At 35.4% G+C, this 22176-nt stretch overlaps 1 long non-coding RNA gene across 1 annotated transcript in view; it reads right to left on the reverse strand.

Moving 5' to 3' along the window:
* The window catches only part of LOC111096754, a 34945-nt gene extending 14850 nt beyond the window's left edge, over nucleotides 1–20095 (reverse strand). The window contains exons 1-4 of the long non-coding RNA XR_005362439.1: nucleotides 19709–20095; nucleotides 7442–7788; nucleotides 7179–7274; nucleotides 237–699 (exon numbers count right to left, since the gene is read on the reverse strand). This is a non-coding gene — a long non-coding RNA (uncharacterized LOC111096754). The remainder of the gene's footprint in view (nucleotides 1–236; nucleotides 700–7178; nucleotides 7275–7441; nucleotides 7789–19708) is intronic.
* Nucleotides 20096–22176: the final 2081 nt, after the last annotated feature.

Below are 22176 nucleotides of genomic sequence, written 5' to 3' on the forward strand. Positions count from 1 at the left end.
AAAGAATTCTTTTGTTGGATGTAAATATTTAGTTATTTTTATTTCTATATACTATTCCAGAATTAAAAACATGTCTCATTTTATTTATTCATTCTACTGCTAATAGGTGTATTTAGTTTGATTTCAGGTTTTGCTATCACAAATAATGCTCCTAGAAGCATTCTCATAGAATTATCCTGGAGCATATGAACAAGAATTTTTCTTGTTCTACTATATCTACTTCTATATTTACTTACCTGGGTTAAAATAGGATGATCACTTAGTGTATTGTTCAACCTGAAACACTTTGGAAAAGGGGATAACATAAAAGATTAAGAAAACAAGGGTAAGCTGGTTACATACACAAGTATGGCTACCCACATCATAGTATATGAATATATTCAATTATGGTGGCTAATTTCAAATTGTTTTACCTCCTTTTAAAAATTGTTTTCCTGCTCGATATAAAAATAATTGAAAGAGGAATATTTTGGATTATTTTCTGTTTGTTGGTTGGTTAGTTTTTGACTTGCTTTGTTTTGTTTTTGTGGGCAAGCATTTCATTTTCCTAATTCTTCAGTGAATGTATCATCCTTCAGGAATTTTAGCTTTATGCAGAGATTTATTATTCAAACTTCCTTGAGATGCAGGCTTTTTCTCTTATTCCAAACTCAGGCAGATTCTGCTCCAATTTGCTCACACCAGTAATCACTCTCTGATCTGTTTGAAATACAGAGACTTCTGTACTCAATAATTCAGAATACATTTGAAATCTGTCTTAAAATATGACAATATAAATAGGCCATAAGGCAAATCTCAACAAAAGTTAATGGGTTAAAATCACAAAGAATATGTTATTCCACTGATGACAGTGGAATTAAGCTAGTGGAAAAATGCTTTATAAAAATAATGATTTCAGTTAGAAAATATTTGCAAACTGAATGATAAAGTACAACAGATCCTATGGGTTATCACTAAAGCTGTGACTCGAGGGAAATTCATAGCCTTACACGTATATATTAAGAAAAAAGAATACACGAAAATCAGTGAGCTAAACATTCATATGAAGAACAATTGAATCTAAACAAAGAATAAGAGGGGCACCTGGATGGCTCAGTGGTTGAGCATCTGCCTTTGGCTCAGGTCGTGACCCCAGGGTCCTGGGATGGAGTCTCATATCCAACTCCTTGCAGGGAGCCTGCTTCTCCCTCTGCCTATGTCTCTGCCTCTGTCTTGGTGTCTCTCATGAATAAATAAATAAATAATCTTTAAAAAATAGAAATAATAAAAATTAACAAAGAAATTAATATAGAAAATATATTGGAGATATTTTAAAGACTCAAAAATTGGTTTATATAAAAGGTTAAATTATAAATTTCTGGGAGAGACTAACAACAAAAAAGATAAAGTGCAAAAATCAATATTATGGAAATGGTAACATTATTTAGTTCTACAGCTTTAGGATGAAGATATAAAAACATTACAAACAAATTTATGACAATAAATCAAAAAATGTAAATGAGATAAGAATATTTCTAAGGAGAAAAAAGTATGCATATTACATAAGAGGAAAATCGAAATCTAAACAGAATTTTATTTATTTATTTATTTTTTTAAACAGAATTTTAAAGAAACATTATCCATAAAGAAATCTCTAATATCAGATCAGATTACCAGTGAATTATTCCAAATATTTAAGAAATTAATAATTCCAATGTTACATAAAAATTTTCATATAAAATGAGGAAATCTCTCCCTCACTCTCCCTCCTTCTCCCTTTTTTCCCTTCCTTTCCCTCCCTTTTTTTTTTCTGTTTCTCCCCTCTTCCCTCTCTCCTTCTCTTATTCTTTTCATGAGACAAGGATAACCTGCAAAGTTCTATCAAAAGAAATTTAAAAGAACAGTATCCTCATGAACATAGATTTAAAATCCTAAATAAAACATCAGTGATAAAATCTAATTTATATACAAAAATGCATCACAAACAAGCTGTGTTTAATTTTGGAAATTCAAATTGGGTTAATATAAGAAAAATCTATCAGCATATTACACCTTTATAGATTAAAGGCGGGGAGGGGGGTGGTTATGGGACACATGGTCATCTCAATGGGTGCAACAAAGATATTTGAAAAAAAGAAAAGATTATCATGCCAGATATGGCAGGAATATTGGATCACCAGACTGGGAATTTAAAACAACTATGGTTAATATGCTAAGGGCTCTAACAGACAGTATGCAAGAACAGATGAATAATATAACCAGAGAGATGGAAATTCTAAGACAGGATTAAAAATGCAAGAGATAAAAACCACTGTAGTATACATAAGAATGCTTTTGATGAGCTCATTAATGGACTGGACATGGTTGAGGAAATAATCTCTGAACTTGAGAATATGTCAGTAGAAACTTCCTAAACAGAAAAAAGAGGAATAAATACTGTAAAAGAAAAAGTAGGAAGAAGAAAGAGGGTAGGGAAGGAGTAGGAGAGGAAGGAAGAGGAGGAAGAAGAAGAGGATATCCAAGAACTATGGGACAACTACAAAATATCTAACATACAGATGTGTAATGGGAAACCAGAAAAAGAAAGAATGAGAGGAACAGAAAAGATATCAGAAGCAATAATGTATAAGAATTTCCCCATATTAATGTCAGACACCAAACACAGATGCAGGAAGCTCGGAGAACACCAAGCAGAATAAATTAGAAAACAAACAATAACAAAAACAAAGAAATTACACTTGTGAAGATAAATTTCAACGTACAGAAAATCAAAGATAATATAGAAGTAGAGAGAATACTTCTTAAATCATTCCATGGGGCCAGTATCATCTTAGTAACAAAACCAGACGATGACATTACAAGGAAATTACAGACCAATATCTCTCATGAACATAGATACAAAAATTCTCAAGAAAATATTAGCAAATCAATCTAACAATGTATAAAGAGAATTATACACCTGACCAAGTAGGATTTATTCCAAGTATAAGAGGCAGGTTCAATCTATTCCATCACATCAACAGGCTAAAGAAAAATCACATAATCATATCAATGGATGCATACAAAACATTTCGCATTATCAACATCCATTCATGATAGAAACTCTCAACAAACTAGGAATAGAGGAGCCTTCCTGAACTTGATGAAGAACATCTACAAAAAGTTGTAGTTAATGTCATACTTAATGGTGAGAAACTATATTTTTTCCTACCAAAATCAGGAATAAGACAAAGATGTTTCCTCTCACTACTGTTTTTCAATGAGATACTGAAAGTCCTACCTAATGTAATAAGACAGAAAATGGAAATAAAAGTTATACTGATTTGGAAGGAAGAAATAAAAGCTGTCTTTGTTTGTAAATGACGTGATTGTCTATTTGGAAAACCTGAAAGAATCAACCCAAAATTCCTGTAAATAATTAGTAATTACAGCAGATTTTCAGGATATAAGTTTAATACAGGAAAGTCACTTTCCTATATACCAGAACTAAACAAGTAGAATTTGAAATTAAAACACAGTACCATTTACATTAGCACTCAAAAAGTTATATTGTTAGATATAAATCTAACAAATGTGCACAAGATATATGTGAGGAAAACTATAAAACTGTGGTGAAAGAAATCAAAGAACTAAATAAATGGAGAAATATTCCATGTCCATGGATAGAAAGATTCAATAGTGATAAGATGTTAGTTGGTCCCAACCTGATCTATGGATTCAGTGAAATTCCAATAAAATTCCAGTGAGTTATTTTGTGGATATCAATAAATTGATTCTAAGGTTCACAGAGGCAGACCCAGAATAGCTAACACAATGATGAAGGAGAATAAAGTCATAGGACTGATGCTTTATGACTTATTATAAAATTACAATAAGTATGAGAGTATGATATTGATAAAAAAAATAGAAAACAGATTAATGGAACAGAATAGGAAGTCCAGAAATAGGTTACATAAATATAATTAACTGATTATTGAAAAAAGAGAAAAAAACAGAGATAGTCCTCTCAGCAAATGGTGCTAGAGCAATTTAATATCTACATGCAAAAAAAGTGAATCTAGACACATAGAAACAGACCTTGTCTCCTTCACTCACACACACACCTTGGAATGGACTGTAGATCGAACTGTAAGCCATGAAAAGATGGAGGAACTTTAAATACATATTACTAAGTGAAAGACGCCAATCTCTAAGGCTAAACACTGTAATTCCAAATATATGACACTCTAGAAAAGACAAAACTGTTAACTATAGTAAAAAGATCAGTGGTTTCCAGAAGTCTGGGAAAAGAGAGTGGGTGGTTAGAACAGAAAGGATTTTTAGGACAGTGAAACTACTCTGTATAATAGTATAATAGTGGATACATGTCATTATATATCTGTCACAATATCAAGATTGAACTCTAATATAAACTATAAATCTTAGGTAGCAGTGATGTGCCAATGTAGGTGCATTGAACTTGATAACTTGGACCACTCTCCAATGGACCACTCTCATGTGGAATTTTGATACTGAGGGAGGCCAAGCATAATATGTAGGGGCAGGAGATAAATGGAAAATTTCTGTACCTTTCTCTTAATTTTACTATGAATCTAAAACTGCTTTAAATATAAAAGCTATTAAAAATCATATGAACAAGAAGACAAGGAGAGTTAAGACAATGTTGAAGAAGAAAAAAATACCACATATTAAAACTTATTATAAACCTTCAATATTTAAGACTAGAGTTACTGTAAGAATAGTAATTAATGTAGTAGACAGAATAAAAAGCCAGAAACAGCCCATAAATAAATAGACTTGAAAATAACTCCTACAACAAAAATGGCACTACAAAAGAGTTGGAAAGGCTTTCCTCCTCATAAATTGCATTGGTTTAACTAAATATCTGCAGGAAAAAAAGACTTGAAATTACTGCATGCTAACAGGAAATAAATCTAAGGGTTATATATCTCAAGGTGAAAGTTAAACAAACCTTTTATAATAGGTGAGAATATCTTCATGAACTTGGGATAGGTAAAGATTTCTCAAACCACAGCCCACTCTAATTATAAGTGAAGAGACTGCTAGAGTCAACTAGATTAAAATTGGGAATTTCTGATCATAGACAATTTTAAGAAACTTAAAAAGATGAGGTGCCTGGCTGGCTCAATCAGAGGAGCTTGGCACTCTTGATCTTGGGGTTGGAGTTCAAGCCCCATGTTGGGTGCAGAGATTACTTAAATAAATACAAACTTAAAGTCAGAAAAGCAAGAAAAGTTATTCAGCAACACATATGCATATATACAAAATATAGAAAGAACTCCCCATCATTAAGAGAAATACAATTCAGAAAAATAATAGGCAGGAGAATCAGCTATTTCACAAGAGAGGGTATCTAAATGATTAATAAACATGTAACTCAGTGCTCATTGGTCAACAGAGAAATGCAAATTAAAGCTACAATGAGGCATCACTACAAGCCTTGTTAAAACAGCTGGTGGGAGGGTAAACTGGTACATTCACTTTGAACAAACATTGACTCAGATTTTTTTACTAAATCTGAGTATATATACACTATGACCAGGTAATCACCTCTTCATATATACCCAACAGAAAATGTGCAGCAATAGACAAGTACAAGAATATTCATAGTAGCACAATGCTTAATAGCATCAAACTGGAAACATCCCTGTTTTTTTTTCTTTAAAATTTTTATTTATTTATTCATGAGAGACACAGAGAGAGAGACAGAGACAAAGGCAGAGGGAGAAGCAGGCTCCCTGCAGGGAGCCCAATGTGGGATTCAATCCCAGGACCCCAGGATCACGACCTGAGCCAAAGGCAGACGCTCCAACCACTAAGCCACCCAGGTGCCCCTCATCCCTGTTTTATAGGGATAAAAAAATCTGGTATATTTACAGTTGATTCTTAGACAGCAATTCTTTTAAAGACTTTATTTATTCATGAGAGATACACAGAGAGAGAGGCAGAGACATAGGCAGAGAGAAAAGCAGGCTCCATGCAGGGAGCCCAATGTGGGACTCGATCCAGGGACTCCAGGAACACGCTCTTAGCTGAAGGCAGATGCTTAACTGCTGAGCTACCCTGCCGTCCCCCTAGACAGCTATTAAAATGAACAGATAATGTGTGTAAAAAAAAGATGAATCTCACATTTATATAGAATTCTGAAAACAGGCTAAAGTGGTATGTGCTATTAGAAAATAGGAGATTTCTTTACTCTGGTGAGATGGGAAATGTGTGATTAGAAAAGACCAGGACGCGAGACCTGGATGTCAATAATGTTTCTTGATCTGGCAGTATTTTCACTTTGTGATAATTCATTTAGCCATTCATATGTGAATTGCACATTTCTCTCTTTGCATGTTATACTTCAAGTAAAAGGTTCTTTGTTACTAGCTCAGTTATTATTGCTCAGCTGATCAATTACCATATGCCCTATTATAGGATCATCATCAACAACATTACTAAAATATTGGTAACCTGGGCAGTATCAATGCTTCATTTGCAAAATACAGAATTACTAATCAGATTTCTGTCCTTGTGTGGTACGGTCAAGGCAAAATCATAACATGATTTTTAAAAAAAATTCCACCTAATTCTTATCACTTTCAAATTCCTACTGTTGCATAAGTTTAAATGATATAGCCCAGTGCTACATCTCTGACAGGTTCTTTTATCATTCTTCACCTTGTTCACTCTTCTCCAGCAACACAGGACTCCCAGTTCCTCAGTGTTCCTGGGTTTTTCTTCCATCTGGAAAGCACTTCACTCAGATACTCAGATGCCTGGTTCTTTCACTTTATTCAGATTTCTGCTGCAATATGACCCCAGAGCAGTCTTTAGGCTATCCTATCCAAAGTAGCCCTCTTTGTTTCTGTTCCCATAGCCTACTTTATTTTTCTTGTAACACTTATAGCTACATGAAATTTCATTATATATTTATTTGCTATTGTTTATAATCCCCCTTGGTGTAAACTCCACAGGCACAGGAACTTTGTTCTGTTCACTGCTACATCTTTAGCACTCAGAACACTTTCCAATTCACAGTTGGTACTGGATTATTTAAATGCCTGAATAAATGAATGCTTTACTTGCAATAAAGGTCAATGAAACACCAAAGAGACAAATTACTTTGTTGATTGGTGGCAATTTATTTGAACTAACAATGCCAGACTCTGGATAACTTGGTGTTAACCTACCTTTGGTTTCTTTAAGCAGTCTTAAACCTCAAAGCTCAGACTTGACCATCCTCTTCCTTTATCCCGCTGTGCATATGCTATTGAATTGCACAGTCCCTGGCGGGAAAACATTAAACAAACAGAACCCAGGGTTGCTATGCTGTTAAAGCCAGAAGTACATCATTCATTATGTGAATAAAATACATAGAGAATAAAATAGCCACAGAGTAATGGGAGTTTTATTCTCTCTCTATTCCATTTCACTCCCTCTCTATTTTACTTACGTTATGAAATGATGCTCCCGCCGCTGGCTGATAAATGTTGATTAATCTGATGGAGAGTTGGATTTGTTAGCGGGCAAAAGCAATGTAAATAAATCGAGCAGGTGAACTGGAGTTCACAGTGTCATTTCTGAGATTAAAGAGCCTGTCTAGCCCTCCAAGCTCACTTATTACAATCAGGATGCGTGCTCTTGTTGTAAACAGACCGAGTAAGCCCCTTCAAGCAGCTCAACAGTCTTCCTTTTGTGTGGTCTACTGCCTGTCCCTTCAGCAAGTTTCATCTCTTGGGAATTGCCTGTACTGTCGGTTTTTGTTTCTCCTCTCGGGGCTAGAGTTTGGGGGGAAGGAGGCTAGAGAAAATAGATAGGTCAGTTTTTCTTTTTCAAAAAACACCCAGACAGCCAGTCAATAATTGCATTTATAATATGCAAGAACTTATAATATGCAAGGCTCTGAGCTAAATGCTTACAAAATAATAACAATAAAGAGAACAATGAAAGCAGCAGTAGCATTTAACACCTATATGGCAGCTTACTGTTTATAAAGCACGTTAGTTTATTTACTGGTTGATGCTTAAGGTAATCTTAAAAATAGGCATTATTGTTATATCTAGGTCAGCCAGGTGTCAGCCATGTCTCCCTTCATTTGAAACGCATTTATATACTTACATAATTGACTGATCCCCTCCACTTCAGGTTCTACAGGTGGTTCTACCTTGCCCAAAATTGGTTGCAAGTCAGGGGAAAGTTTATGATTTTCTTTTCCTTTCTGGCTCTGGGTATTGGCTCTACTGAAAAAAAATCACTCTCCCTTCCCCCACCACAGCTTTGTCCTGTGATTTTCCTTCCCTTCCACATTGGCTAAGATATGGAATTCAGACCTGTTTCTTCAATTGTCTTTCTGATAATAAGCCACACTCTTGAACAGAGCTCTGATACGTATTCATGCAAACCTTCGAAGGCTTGGCACCTACTTCCCTTGAAGTTTCCCCTTGTAGCTTCCAAGAGAGTAGTGTGGATTTTTTGTTTGGTTAGTTTTTGTTGCCTATTCTTTTGATGTCTCATCCAAGAAATTGTGCCAAGACTAATGTCAAGGATCTTTTGGCTATGTTTTCTTCTAGGACTTTTATGGTTTTAGGTCTTATATTTAATCTTTGATCCATTTCAAGTTAGTTTTTGTGAGAGGTGTAAGCTGGGGGTCCAGTTTCATTCTTTTGCATGTGGATATCCAAGTTTCCCAACACTATTTACTGATGAGACTGTCTTTTCCCCATTGCGTGTTCCTGGCACACTTGAAAAAGTTAGTTGACCATATATGCATAGGTTTATATCTGAGCTCTCTATTCTACAATAAATAAATGGAGCTACATTAAACCAAAGAGCTTCTTCACAGAAAAGAAAACAGTATGTCGAAAAGATGACCTACAAAATGGGAGAAAATATTTGCGAAACATACATCTGATAATCTGATCCAAAATACATAAAGAACTCATAAAACTCAATAGCCAAAACAAACAAACAACAAACAAGCTCCACCTAACCTCATTAAAAATGGACAAAGGACCTGAAAGACATTTTTCCAAAGAAGACATGCAAATGGTCAATAGGTATATTAGAAGGTTTTCAATATCACTAATCATCAGGGAAATGCAAATCAAGATCACAATGAGACATCACCTCACACCTATCAGGATGGTTGTTGTCAAAAATACAAGAGTAACAGGTGTTTGGCAAGAATGTGGATGTGGAGACCGTTGAGAATATAACACGGAGCAGCCATTATGGAGAGTGGTTCCTCAGAGCAGTTCCTCAAAAAATTAAAAATTGAACTACCATATGATCCAGTAATCCCACTCTAGGGTATATATACAAAGGAATTTAAATCAATATCCACAAGAAAGATCTTCACACTCATGTTTGTTACAGCATTATTCACAATAGCCAAGATATGTAAATGATGTAAGTGTCCTTCAATGGATGAATGGATAAAGAACATGTGAAATATGTGGACAGATATAATGGAATATTGTTTAGCAATAAAAAAGATGGAAACCCTGCCATGTGAGACAATGGGGATGAATCTTGAAGGCATTAATAGTGACAGAAATAAGAAAGAGAATGCCAAGTACTATATGGTATCATTTATGTATACTCTAAACAAAATACGAAAAATCCCCCAAAACCTGATTTTGCAGAAACAGAGTAGAATGGTCACTGCCAGGGGTTAGGGAAAGAGGGAAATGGGAAGATGTAGGTCAAAGGGCACACATTTTCAGTTATAAAAGGAATAACTTGAGGCTCTAATGTACAGCATGGTGACTAGAGTTAATAATATATACAGTATTGTATACTTGAAAGTTGTTGGGGGAAAATTAAGCATTCTCTCCTCACAGTTACCTATTTGAACTAAGTGGGATAATAGCTGTGTTCATTAGCTCGATCTTGGTAGTCATTCTATAATGTATATGTGTATCAAATCATCATGTTTGTATAATTTAAATATATACAGTTATATTTATCAAGTATTCCTCATGTTCACAAAAATACTAATGGTTGCTTTGCATTATAATATATATTATATAGTCCCAGTCTCAACTGTTGCTCAGAATTTGACTTACTTCCAGAATTTGCCTCCTGTACTAAAAATTATGGCCATTATACCATCATTATATATTGATAACAATATGAGGATATAGACAGAAGTTCTGAAACATTTTTTCCTGCTTCTTGGGCCAGATGACATTGCCAGGAAGCATGCTCCACTGCTTTCTTCATTTATAAACTTAGAATGCAGCTGAAATATGTTCGTGAGGAAGGTGGTGCTGGTGTCCAGACTCTTGAGTAACTTTTGGCTCCACTGGCCCCCGTGTGAACCAGGCTCCCCTTTACAGTTATAAAGATTGTGTTCGCACAAAATCTCCCAAGCCAAGGATGCAAATGGGACTAGAAATGTGCCTGAAGTCTAATCACTGAGACATAAACCTTGATATAAGACTGGGTCAACAAAGAGGAAAGTGTGCCTTTTAGAAATTAGATGAGGGGGTACTTTTTGAATTTAAACTAGGCACTATACCTACCAGCTGTTGTCCTGAGGGTGGCCTTTGACAAGTGACATAATCACTCTGTGCCTGTTTCCTCGGTGTAAGGACTAAATGAATTAATGTATGTGAGATACTTAAAACTAATATTGAAACACCATTTTTTGGTTGGCTGATTCAACAGCTCTCTTTCAGCTCCTGCTGTGCCCTAGCTGCCTTATGGCTAGCAGTAGCCTGTCAAGTTTTTCTCAGGGTATTATAAGGCAAAGTCATTGGGTTCTTGGGCATACTCTTTAAAATGGAAAGGCTTGACTGCCATGATCCTCCCTTTGTCCTTCCCCTTCTTCCTGCCTGGGATGGGGATGTGATGCTGGAGGTGCTGCATATATCCTATAGTCCAGTGGATGAAAACTACATGCTAGGCTGGGAGCTGGGAAAATAGAAGATCTCCTTCTATTTAAAGGTATGATTAAGACACAAAAGCATCCTTGGGAGGTCTGATCCTTGGGATTTCAGTGAAACAAATATACTTATGCCTTCCATGGTTCAGACACATTAGTGGGGTTTTCTGTTTCTTACAGCTAAATATATTCATGACAGGTACACCTATACTACTAATTATTATTACTATTATTATTTTCTGTGAGAAAAAGGGAAACACCATCCTGTGTAAGCAACCTCCAGAGGCCGAGGTAGGTAATTTCCTTTTGGTTATATCTACTTTACAGGTGAAGAGACTAGGCAAATTAAATTGCCCATATTTCACAGCTTGTAACCAATAAAGAGAGAATTCATATCCATACACCTGCCAGCAGATTTGTTGCTTTTCTGTTATTATATGCTGTTGCCAAGTTTCCATCATGTGGTTGCCCTTTAAAAATATCATCTAATTGTCCTAAATTTAAACCATTATGGTTTATGTCAGCTATGCTATTGAGAAACAGTTGAACCTTGAAGGTATCATGTAACATGTAAGTACGTATCCTCATTATGTAGCATCTGCATATTCAATCCAGGATCATTTTAATGCTTTACATAACAGTATAAAATTATTGAACAGCACAGGGCCAAACTCTTGGCCTTAAGACACATGATTAAATCATACCATAGTTAAATTGTATTTCACATTCAGAGATTTCCCCTGCACCACCAGATAGCAATGGATTATTCATCACTTGTTAACTACTGTTATTAGAGTAATAATAGCAAATGTTTTCTTTCTGCACTTTCAATGGGCCATGCACTTTTTAAGTGTTTATATGTACCATTTAATTGAATCTTCACAGAAAATCATGAAATGAACCCTATCATTTTTTTTTTTCATTTGAGAAAACAGAGAGATGGAGACAATAGATATATTTCTCCAGGTAAGTAGTAGATTAGGTTATAATGCAGGCATGTTCTGAATAGTTCTCAATGTTTATAGAGGGGAGCATATTATGCTGGAAGAGAGCACATGGTACTTCATCCCTTTCTGAATGACTTCTTTTAGCAGGGAGGCCTCCTGAGATGATATTAATATACTTAGGTCCTAGGCGATCCTTGAGTGGCTCAGTGTTTTAGTACCTGCCTTTGCCCAGGGCATGATCCTGGAGTCCTGGGATTGAGTACCGCATTGGGCTTCCTGCATGGAGCCTGCTTCTCCCTCTGCCTGTGTCTCTGCCTCTCTCTCTCTCTCTCTCTCTCTCATTATCTGTGTGTGTGTGTGTGTCTCTCAATAAATAAACAAATTCTTTAAAAAATAAATACTTAGGTCCTGAGGCTGAGCCAAGAGTTTCTTTTTGACATGTAGGGTGTATAGTACCAAAGTTCTGATATCAGATATTGGGAGGCCTTGGAGAGGGCATGTGCAAAACTTACCTTGGAGAAAAAGAAGCTCTACATAAGCAGCCCTGAGCATCAGCAGCATATGCAGGAAGCTTCTGGGGATCTGATTCACAAACTCCTGCCATCACATATGCACATCCCTGGTCTCTGCCTTCTTCCCATTGCTATGGGTGTCCTTTCATGTTTCTAACAAGGGCATCAACCCAGCATCTCTTTTCTCTCTCTTTTTAGCAGCTTTATTGAATAATAATTCATACCACACAGTTCACCTATTTAAAATGTATAATTCAGTGTTTCTTATTATGTTTACAAATATGTACAGCCATCATCACATCAATTTTAGAACATCCAGTTTAGAACATTGCTACAAAAATAAACTCTGTACCCTATAACTATTATCTACCCTGCCTTCTCATTCAAAGCAATCACTAATCTACTTTCTGTCTCTATTTTTCTATTCTGGACATTTCATATAAATGGACTCCTATGATAAGTGGTCTTATTTTGGTATTAGGGTATTACTAGCCTCAGAATGATTTGGGAAGTGTTCTTTCTACTTTTTGGAAGAATTTATGTAGAACTGGTATTAATTATTTATATGTTACAATTCACCAGCAAAGCAATTTGAACCTGAACTTTTCTTAGTGGGTAGTTTTGAGATTACTAATCAAATTATTTTATTTGGTATATGTCATGATGGTTCATCTTATGTGTCAGTTTTCCTGGGCTTATGGGATGCCCAGCTATTTGGTCAATTTTATTTTGAGTATTTCTGTGAAGGTGTTATTGAATGACATTTAAGTTGGCAAACTGAGTAAAATGTACTGTCTTTTCTAATGAGTTGAGTGGGCTCCATTCAATCATTTGAAAGTCTGAACAGAACTTAGGCTGACCCTTCACTGAGTAAGAAAGAATTCTTCCTGCCTGACAGACTTTGAACTTGAACATTGTTTTTTGCTTTCTTGCCATAAACCTAAACTGAAACATGAACTCCTCCTAGGGTCTAGCCTTGGAACTGGAACTATGCCAAATGCTCACTTAGACTGGAACAAAACCATTAGCTTTGCTGACTCTCCAGCTTGCTGACTCACTCTTCAGATCTTGGGACTTGTCAGCCTCCACAACAATGGGAGCCAATTTCTTATTATAAATCTATTTCTCCTCATATAGATATAATCTAATCAGAATATATGTATGTATATATACATATACACATGCACATATATTCCTCAGTTGCATGTAGAATATATCTGATATATTCTCAGTTGCACATAGGATATACTTTGTAAGGTAAGTCAACTCAGAACAAATCTGTCTTTTTATCTATAAATGTCTTTCTTTCACCTTCATATTTGAAAGATAGTTTTGGTGGATATAGGTTTTATGTTTTTGTTGTAGTTTGTGGTGGTGGTGTGTAGCACTTTGAATATCTTATCCCACTGCCTTCTAGTGTTGTTTTTTTTTTCCCAAAAGTTTTATTTTTTTATTTTAGAAAGAGTGAGAGTGAGAAGGGGAGAAGGGCAGAGGGTGAGGAACAGAATCTCAAGCAGACTCCCTCACTAAGCGTGGAGTCCATTACCCAGCTCAATCTTACAACCCTGAGATCATGACCTGAGCTGAAACCAAGAGTCAACATTCAACCAATTGAGCCACCTAGGTACCCCTGGTATTTTTTGTTTTTGAACAAGATGTCAGCTGCTAATCCTACTGGAGCTCCCTTGTGAATGATAAGTCCTTTTTATCTTACTGCTTTCAAGATTTTCTCCTTGCCTTTGGCTTTCAGGAATTTTGTGATGATGGGTCTGTTTCTGTATGTCCTACTTGGTATTTTATCCTACTTGGAATTTATTGAGCTTACCAGATAAGGTGTTTACCTTAAAATTTGATTTGAGAATTTTTAACTATTATTTCATTGAATGCTTATTTTGCCTCTTCTCTCTTCCCTCCTTCTAATACTCCCGATATGTGTATTTTGTTGTGTTTCTAGATGTTCAACATTTCTCTGAGATGTTTCATTTTTCTTTACTCTTTTCCTCTCCATTATTTGGATTAACTAGTCTATCTTCAAGTTTGCTTATTCTTTTTTATGCTGGTTCAGATGTGTTGTTATGACCCTCTAGTGAAATTTTCATTTAGTTTATATGCTTTTCACTTCTAGAATTGCCACTTGGTTCTTACAGTTTCTGTCTCTTTACTGATATTCTGAATTTGCTATGACATTGTTTTCATATCTTCATTTTTTTAAAACTGTGGTTTTCTTTAGGTTTTTTAATTATATTTATAATGGCTACTTTGAAGTTTGTGGATTTTTTTTTCCTCCCATTGAATCAAACATCTGATCACTCTCACAGTTTCTATTGCTTCCTTTTTGCATTGGATGGGCTATACATTCCACTTTTTTTTTTTTTTTGCATATTTTCTAATGTTTGGTTGGGAACTGAACATTTTAGATAATACATTGCAGCATCAGTGGGTACTGGACTTTCCATCTAGGACTTGCTACTTGCTTATTTATTTGTTTAATGACTGGTAAATATCTTCTTTATCTTAGTTATTTTTCTCTCCCACTAGAATACATACCATCTGAGAACTAAGATTTCTGTCTTATTCTTTATTGCTACAGATGCAGTACCTAAAACAATGGTTGGCATGTTGTAGATACCACAATGAGACTGAATACCATGGAAGCTATAACATGTCAATCCTAGAAAATGGACCCACTTCTCATAACTGGGATTTGGAGGTCCCTATAGCTCATTTTTAATTGGAGTATGCCTTAACTACTAGGAATGCTCCTCTTTTTTTTTCTCCTCCTCTTTGCTTCTTCCCCCTCCTTACTTTATTTCATTTGTTTTTTTTTTCTCTGCTGTACATGCTATTTTTTCTTAACATTAATTTTTAGACTTTTATCCAGAAAAAAATTTCTTCCCACTCTGTGGGAAGACCCTGACCCTGTTGAGTCACATATTAAAAAATCTGAGAAGACTTTTCATGGTTTCTCCTTCAATCTTTTAAGAAAATCTCCACCCTTTGCACAGAACACTAGGGAAAACATCATTTAGTATTATATTTTCATCCTTTTTTATATTTTATCTATTTTTTACATTTCTCTGGATAAATAAATGAAACCCCTACCTGGGATTATATATTCTTTAAAGATTCTTATCTAGATCTTCAGGTTCCCAGGACTCCTGGTTTCTTCTGATGGATGGCATAATTTTCAAGAGACATCAGGAATGGCAGATTAGGTATATTAATGAAACTTGGCAAGCTTTTTGTCACATTTCATGTTCATTTTGTAGAAAAAAAATTTTAATTACCTAAGTCAGTAGAAATGTACTGGAGTTTATGATGCTATATTTAATTTTATTTTAGTCAGATTAATTTCCTCTTTAGAACTATCACAATAGGACAGGGAGAGAGTTTAATGTTTTGACAGACAGAAAGAAAGAAGGGTAAGTTTTGAGTAAGCAGCCTTATTAGGGGGCTGAGAGGAGGATGCTGGCAGGGTGGAATCCCTGCAGTTTGGGCCTTGAGCTTGTGCAGACAAATAGGCTATTGAGTCATACAGTACATCAACTGAGATGGAAGGGAAGAAGAACTAATAAAGAAACTGCACGGTTTCAACAAGAGCCATCACTGGTCTGTGCATTCTCTTACAAACACACTTTTCCACAAAACCCAAAGGGGCCATTACATAGGGTTAAATCAATTATAATCTTTTATTTGTCATGCAGTTTACACACGCATGCAGTGATTGGGTTGACTGTGCCAATGGCATCTTCACAAATGGTGAAATAATAGGCAGTGAAATAATAAGCTGTAAGCTCTCTCTTTGTCACATTTGTAGCATTGTTTATCACATCTGTGTTTTTTTTTAGCAGTGTGATGATCAATTATTCATGACAGATTGATAGGAATTTCATAGTAATCTCGCTCAGAGATGAAATCACCCTGTCCATTGAGGTGCCCATAGACTCTGCATCACTAGAGTAATAAGTCACTGTTAAGCACCCACCCGCTCTGGGCATTTCTCTTCATCTTATTTGTCCAGACTTTTAAAAATTACTGCAGAAGAATTCTGTAATAGTCACTAAGGCAGATTACACAGTAGTCACCTTGCCATACTTAATAAGTGACCCCACTGCTAGATTCCAGAAAATAAATATAAAGTAATGGATATTTAGAGGAGAGAGAGAGAAACAAACTGGAAGTGCTCAGAATTATTGTTATTTTTTTAAAGGGTGTAAATGTCATTTAATTGCCCTGTTCTCAATTGGTTGGTCAGGGATGAGATGGGGATAGGGGAGAGGTCAGAATTCCATCTCTAAAGAGGCAGGGACTAGCTCAAATTCATAGTTGATGGATGTCTAATGTGCCAGTGGAAATAAAGCTGATTTAAGGGAAGACAATGAGGTCTGGTAGAGTTCAGGGTAATTCTTCAGGGATCAGGAGAATCATCCTCACTGCTAAATTAAATTGAGGTCAGAAACAACCCTGGTGATAAGGGTAAGGAGCAACACCTTATTCTGCAGGAATAAGCTTGAAGCATTTTTAAATTTCTGGTTTGTCCTTATGGTTCCCTTATTCATTTGGTATAAAATCTGCCATCTCCAAACTGACCATGGTAACTATTTAAGCCTTTATTCCCTAACACTTTTTTTTTTTTTTAAATCTCAGGTTTGACATTGTAGTTGTCTTTAAGCAAATCTTTTTTTTTGTAATAAACACCAAAACTTGAGGCTAAATTCTTCTTATTTTTTCCTAATATGCTATGGCTGCATTTCTAGAATTTCTGGTACATGAGCTCTTCAGTGCTTTGGGGAAGGGCTGGCCTTGGGTAATTGTAAAGTTGACAGAGCTGTTTTGGATATTGACTCTTTTGTTTTCATATTTCAACCTTGTTCATACTGTGTATTGGGGGAACCTAGAGCCATTCTATTCCACAATCAAAAAACTTCTCAGATATTTTTGTTTCTATTAAGGTCTAATAACACAATTGTCCAATTTCCAAGTTATAAGGCATCATAAGGCCCATTATTTCATGATGGTCATATTAATAACAACATAGTTTCTTTTCTCCCCTGGCAGATTTTTCATTTAAATACCTAACTGATAAAACTCTCACAAGGGAATTTTTAGTTCATAAAAGTTGCGGGGAGGGTTACTTTTTATGTGGGGTCTCCTGAGGCCTTTTCAACAATACCACACAGACAGTTACCTGATAACAAGTAGGATTGATGAGGGAATAAAACCTCTTGGCCTCAAATGAAAACAAAACAAAACAAAAACAAAAAAACAAAAAAAAAACAAAAACCATCAGATTATCTGTTTCTGCATTTTGTTTTTTACTAATTGAAAGTCATCCCTCCAGGAATTCTTTCTCTGAGCTTTAGGAGAAATTTCCAGACTGATTCCTGTCCTGCAACATCTCATAAACTCAGTGATGTACCTTAGAGTGTGTTTTCCCAGGAATGCACAAAGGTTGTATCTGGCATTTCGATTTCAGTCCAGTTTGCAATGACCTCTTTGAGTGATGTGTTGGAATAGAGTATCATGGTATAGCAGGAAAGGAGGTGAGTAGAGAAAAAAGAGAGCAAATTTTGATTCTTTTATAACTTAGTCACAGGATGGTTTTGGCCTCAGAGTGAAAGTGTGAATAATTAAATTAAGTTTCTTATAACATCAGATGACTTGAAGACTTAATGGCTTCTTGATTCACTGTGGAAGTCTGTCACCACTTAATAAAATAAAGAGGTTTGAACACTATAGTGGAAAATAAAGATATTTTAAAGAACATGGATTAAGGTTGATAGTTGATTCACATAATCTCATCTAGTCCAAGGCAACTAACATTGTAATAACAATAATATTCTTTGAATAAATAGCATGAGGTGATATGTTCTATATTGATGATTTGATACTGCCCCTGCAGAGTTCTAAGGAAGCTGAAATAATTTGAAATAGTATTTTATTTTCTGCCTGTATTATTGAATAATACTGTCTTTGAAAGCTCACAGTCACAAATAATTGGCAAATTATGAAAGTGCTGTCACTGTGGGTGTACTAATAAATGTGTATGTGTGTGTGTGTGTGTGTGTATAACAACTTTACACCTCATATTATAAACGCCTGGGCTGGGAATCTGGGTGGCTCAGTGGTTGAGCATCTGCCTTCAGCTCAGGGCGTGATCCTGGGATCTAGTCCCACATCGGGCTCCCTGTGGGGAGACTGCTTCTCCCTCTGCCTGTGTCTCTGCCTCTTCTCTGTATCTCTCATGAATAAATTAATAAAATCTTTAAAAACTCCAGAATTCCTGGGCTATTTAGATTCTGAGGATAAAACTGAAGTTAGATTAGTGATCATAAATGTCTAAAAATTAAATGAGAAAGGGTTTTAATTGCATTGTGGTAATTTTAAATCTGAACCTATGTGTATTTCCCTTGTATAAAAATCATTTTCTACTATATTTAGGTATTTTAATAATTTTTTGAAATATAATTGAAGAGTATGATAAACTCTCTTTTATAGATTGACTTTTCAAACCATGTGGCTAAGATACCAGTGATCATTTGGAGATCATATTTGACTTGCAAATCGAAATATACAAAATGATAATTAAAATATTCCATTAGAATTTTTTACAAAACAGTAAAATCTACCAAAAAGATCTGTCAATTAAAATATATAATTAATTTTATCTTTTAGATCTATAACACAATTATTAAACATCTACTTAAGTAAATTAAAATACTGCATTAAAGGAAGAACGAAGGGGAGTGAAGTTGCAGAAGGAATAAGTTCAAGTAACTATAAAGGGAAATAAGTTGAAATGAAGGATCAAGCTACTAAGGAAGATTATCTTCCTTGGTGTCTGTAGAGAAAGTTTTAAGAAAAAAAATTACCAATGTCATTCTGGAGACATATACAGATATTCAATTTTTTTTTCCAGCTTAAGAATTCCATAATCTCAGAATTAAAAAAAAATTATTCTGAAAAATGCATTTGAGAATAACATAATGATCTTACATAGTAACTGAATTTATAGTATGTACTATTTCATCAGAATTGAGTATCATAATCCTACTGAGTTTTATAAACAGGGATTAATTTGTGTATTTTTACAAGTGAGCATTTTAACCATGTGAGTGGCAGAACCAAAGTAGACCTTCCATAGCAGATATACCAGGGCAATTTTCAATGTCCTACCTTGGTCCAGTCACATTATGATGTGTATGATCCCAGCCTGGTGAAAGCAATGGTGACAATTCCATACTGGCTTAATTTAGATATCCCTGAACTTCACAAAATAGTTAACTCTTCTACAAAGTGGATCAGGCTCTATACTTACCTGGCAGGGGAGATACCATGATCACAAAGTGGATCAGGCTCTATTTCCAACATACCTGAAATCTTTTAGGATGTTTCTGCCAAAATCAAAACAATATTTAAGAATCTTCCATCAGGTTTGTGTGAAATATCAAAGCATTGATATGATTCTATTTCTGTCATCATCATGGGCCAGAAAACAACTACTCATTTTCTTCACCTCTCCCTTCGTGCCTGCTGACTGAGCAGTGAGAACTAAGTGTGAAAAAGCCATAAACTGCAGAGGGAGGTTGCTTCCACACACCTCATTAGGCCTTTAACACATTTGACTTTGTCTTTCCCCGGCACAGTGAATATTATAATTGGAAGCATTTGGGTACTTCGTATTTTTCTTCAAAGGTGTAATTGGGTAACCAAGGAGTTGTCACTTTCTGGACATTGCCAGCCTGGCCATCTGCCTTTGGAGCTTCAGTTTACTGGTCATTTCTTTAAGAGGTTTTGACTCATGGAATGTTCCATGTTTAAAGGGCTCACTGGTTTTTTGTTTAATCTCTCTTATTTTACAGATGAAAAAATTAAGGCTAGGAAGATTAAATGTCTTACATATGAACACACAATTACTGGATTTTTATCTCAAGGTGCCTGGCTCTAGGTTTACTTATCTTTACACAGTACCTATCTTTAATATATCCATAATCCTTTTATTTTTTTTTCCTAACTAGACACCTTCATGAGCCTAACAGTTAAATTATTCCATTTAACATTTATGTATAATGTATACCTTTTAGATATGGAATGCAATACAAGAAAGAAAACCAAACTGTTAAAGGAAAGCTCCTGGCTGTGGCTTCAGGAAATCGGTCCTTGTCCTGCACCATAGTTTTATAACTATTATGGGTAAGAGAAAATGGGGTAAAATAATTGGAGAGTACAAGAAAATTTTAGTTTAGACATCATCCCCTTGAGTGTTTCTCTTCTATATGACTGTGTTGGAGCAATGGAAAGAAACCTATACTCAGACCAAGAAGTGTAATGTGCTCAACTTGCTACATGGCTAACTGAAAAAAGACATTCAGCCTCATTGGTTCTTGGTTATTATTATGTAGCATCTCATCAAATTTCAGTGTGTTCATAGCTTAGACAACAACAGGCAAATAGTCAAGTGTTGCGAACTTTGTGTGAATTTCCTGGTTGCTTTTTATTTTTATTCATGTAGGACTCTATAAGAAGACTTAAACTTTAGTAAAATGGAGTTAGAGGCTTGTCTTTGAAGGTCTGCATCTCTAGTTTCTGAATCATGCCTTTGATACCATTATCCTCTCATCCTCTTCTTATACATTCATCACTCATAATTTATCTCATTTCTCCACCTAAACCTATACTCTTCTAAGTGTTATCCTTCCTTCCTCATGATAGTTAATAGAGAGCTATTAGAAGCTCCTTATTGCAAAACTCCAGATGAAAAGAAGTGCTGACTTTCACTAGTATTGGCTAGATTGGACTCAGAAGTAAGAGTAAAGGTTGAAGGTAGTATTCATTGTATTCTCTCCCTCAATATTCAAGTTCATACCCAGTATAAAAAGAGAGAGTCTTGGCAGAAAATAGAGATGGGCTTCTCCCTTTTTATGCTGAGAAGGTTTTTTTTTTTTTTTTTTTTTAACCTGTGAGAGAGCTACCTGAACTCAAGCTTGTTCTCACCTCTCTCCCTTCCTTAGCTTTGCATCACCAGCATTTCCAAAACTTCAGAAACACAGAGCTTCTACACTTGTAGGAGCCCCACCTACGAAATCAAGTTATGTTGAAGTGAATATTCTGCTATGAGAGTTTTCAAGGGTAACTGGGAAACATTATTTCTTGAACACCAGTTTTGTTTTCAACAACCTCTAAGCTCTCTATAGCTCTCCTCCTACATTCTAATGCATTCTATATTCTCTTGCCACATCAAACTTCTTAAAGTGGAGGTTTTTTTCATCACTTCATTTCACTGATATCTTCAGTTATACTCTATTGCCAAATCTGGAGTTCAAGTCTCTCTGTAACTTTTCTGTCCAGACTTATCTCCCACAACTGTATTCTGTTTAAGCATGAGTCACACTAGGACACTAATTTTATTTAATAAATGGCCTATTTCCTCTTCTTGGTTTTTGCTCATGTTTTTCCTTTCAATCTGAAATTCCCTGTCATCATTTTCATATATTGAGAAGTTATTTTATCTCTATGAACCTCATTTTTTATTAATCTGTAAATAAGAGTAATAATACTTTCAAACTAGTAAGATTCTTGGTATAAGAAGGGGCTTAGACTTAGTCTTCTTACAACAAGGAGGTTATGTGCTGCCTTAAATGTGGAATGTTGCTTCTTCCCTGGGATGTAAACGGGAATGAGGACAGCAACAAGGTTGGTTCAAATTCTGGTCTAGTCATTCCCCCTGGCTCACTCTGAGACCAACCTGGACCCATGATTGGGTCCTTCCTTAGATTCCTCTGAGAGGGGGAAATGTGGAGGCCGAGAAAATTAAGGCCATTCCACCTTAAGTTCAATGTTG

Source organism: Canis lupus, chromosome 7 (genome assembly GCF_011100685.1).
Source record: "Canis lupus familiaris isolate Mischka breed German Shepherd chromosome 7, alternate assembly UU_Cfam_GSD_1.0, whole genome shotgun sequence".
NCBI classification, from domain to species: domain Eukaryota; kingdom Metazoa; phylum Chordata; class Mammalia; order Carnivora; family Canidae; genus Canis; species Canis lupus.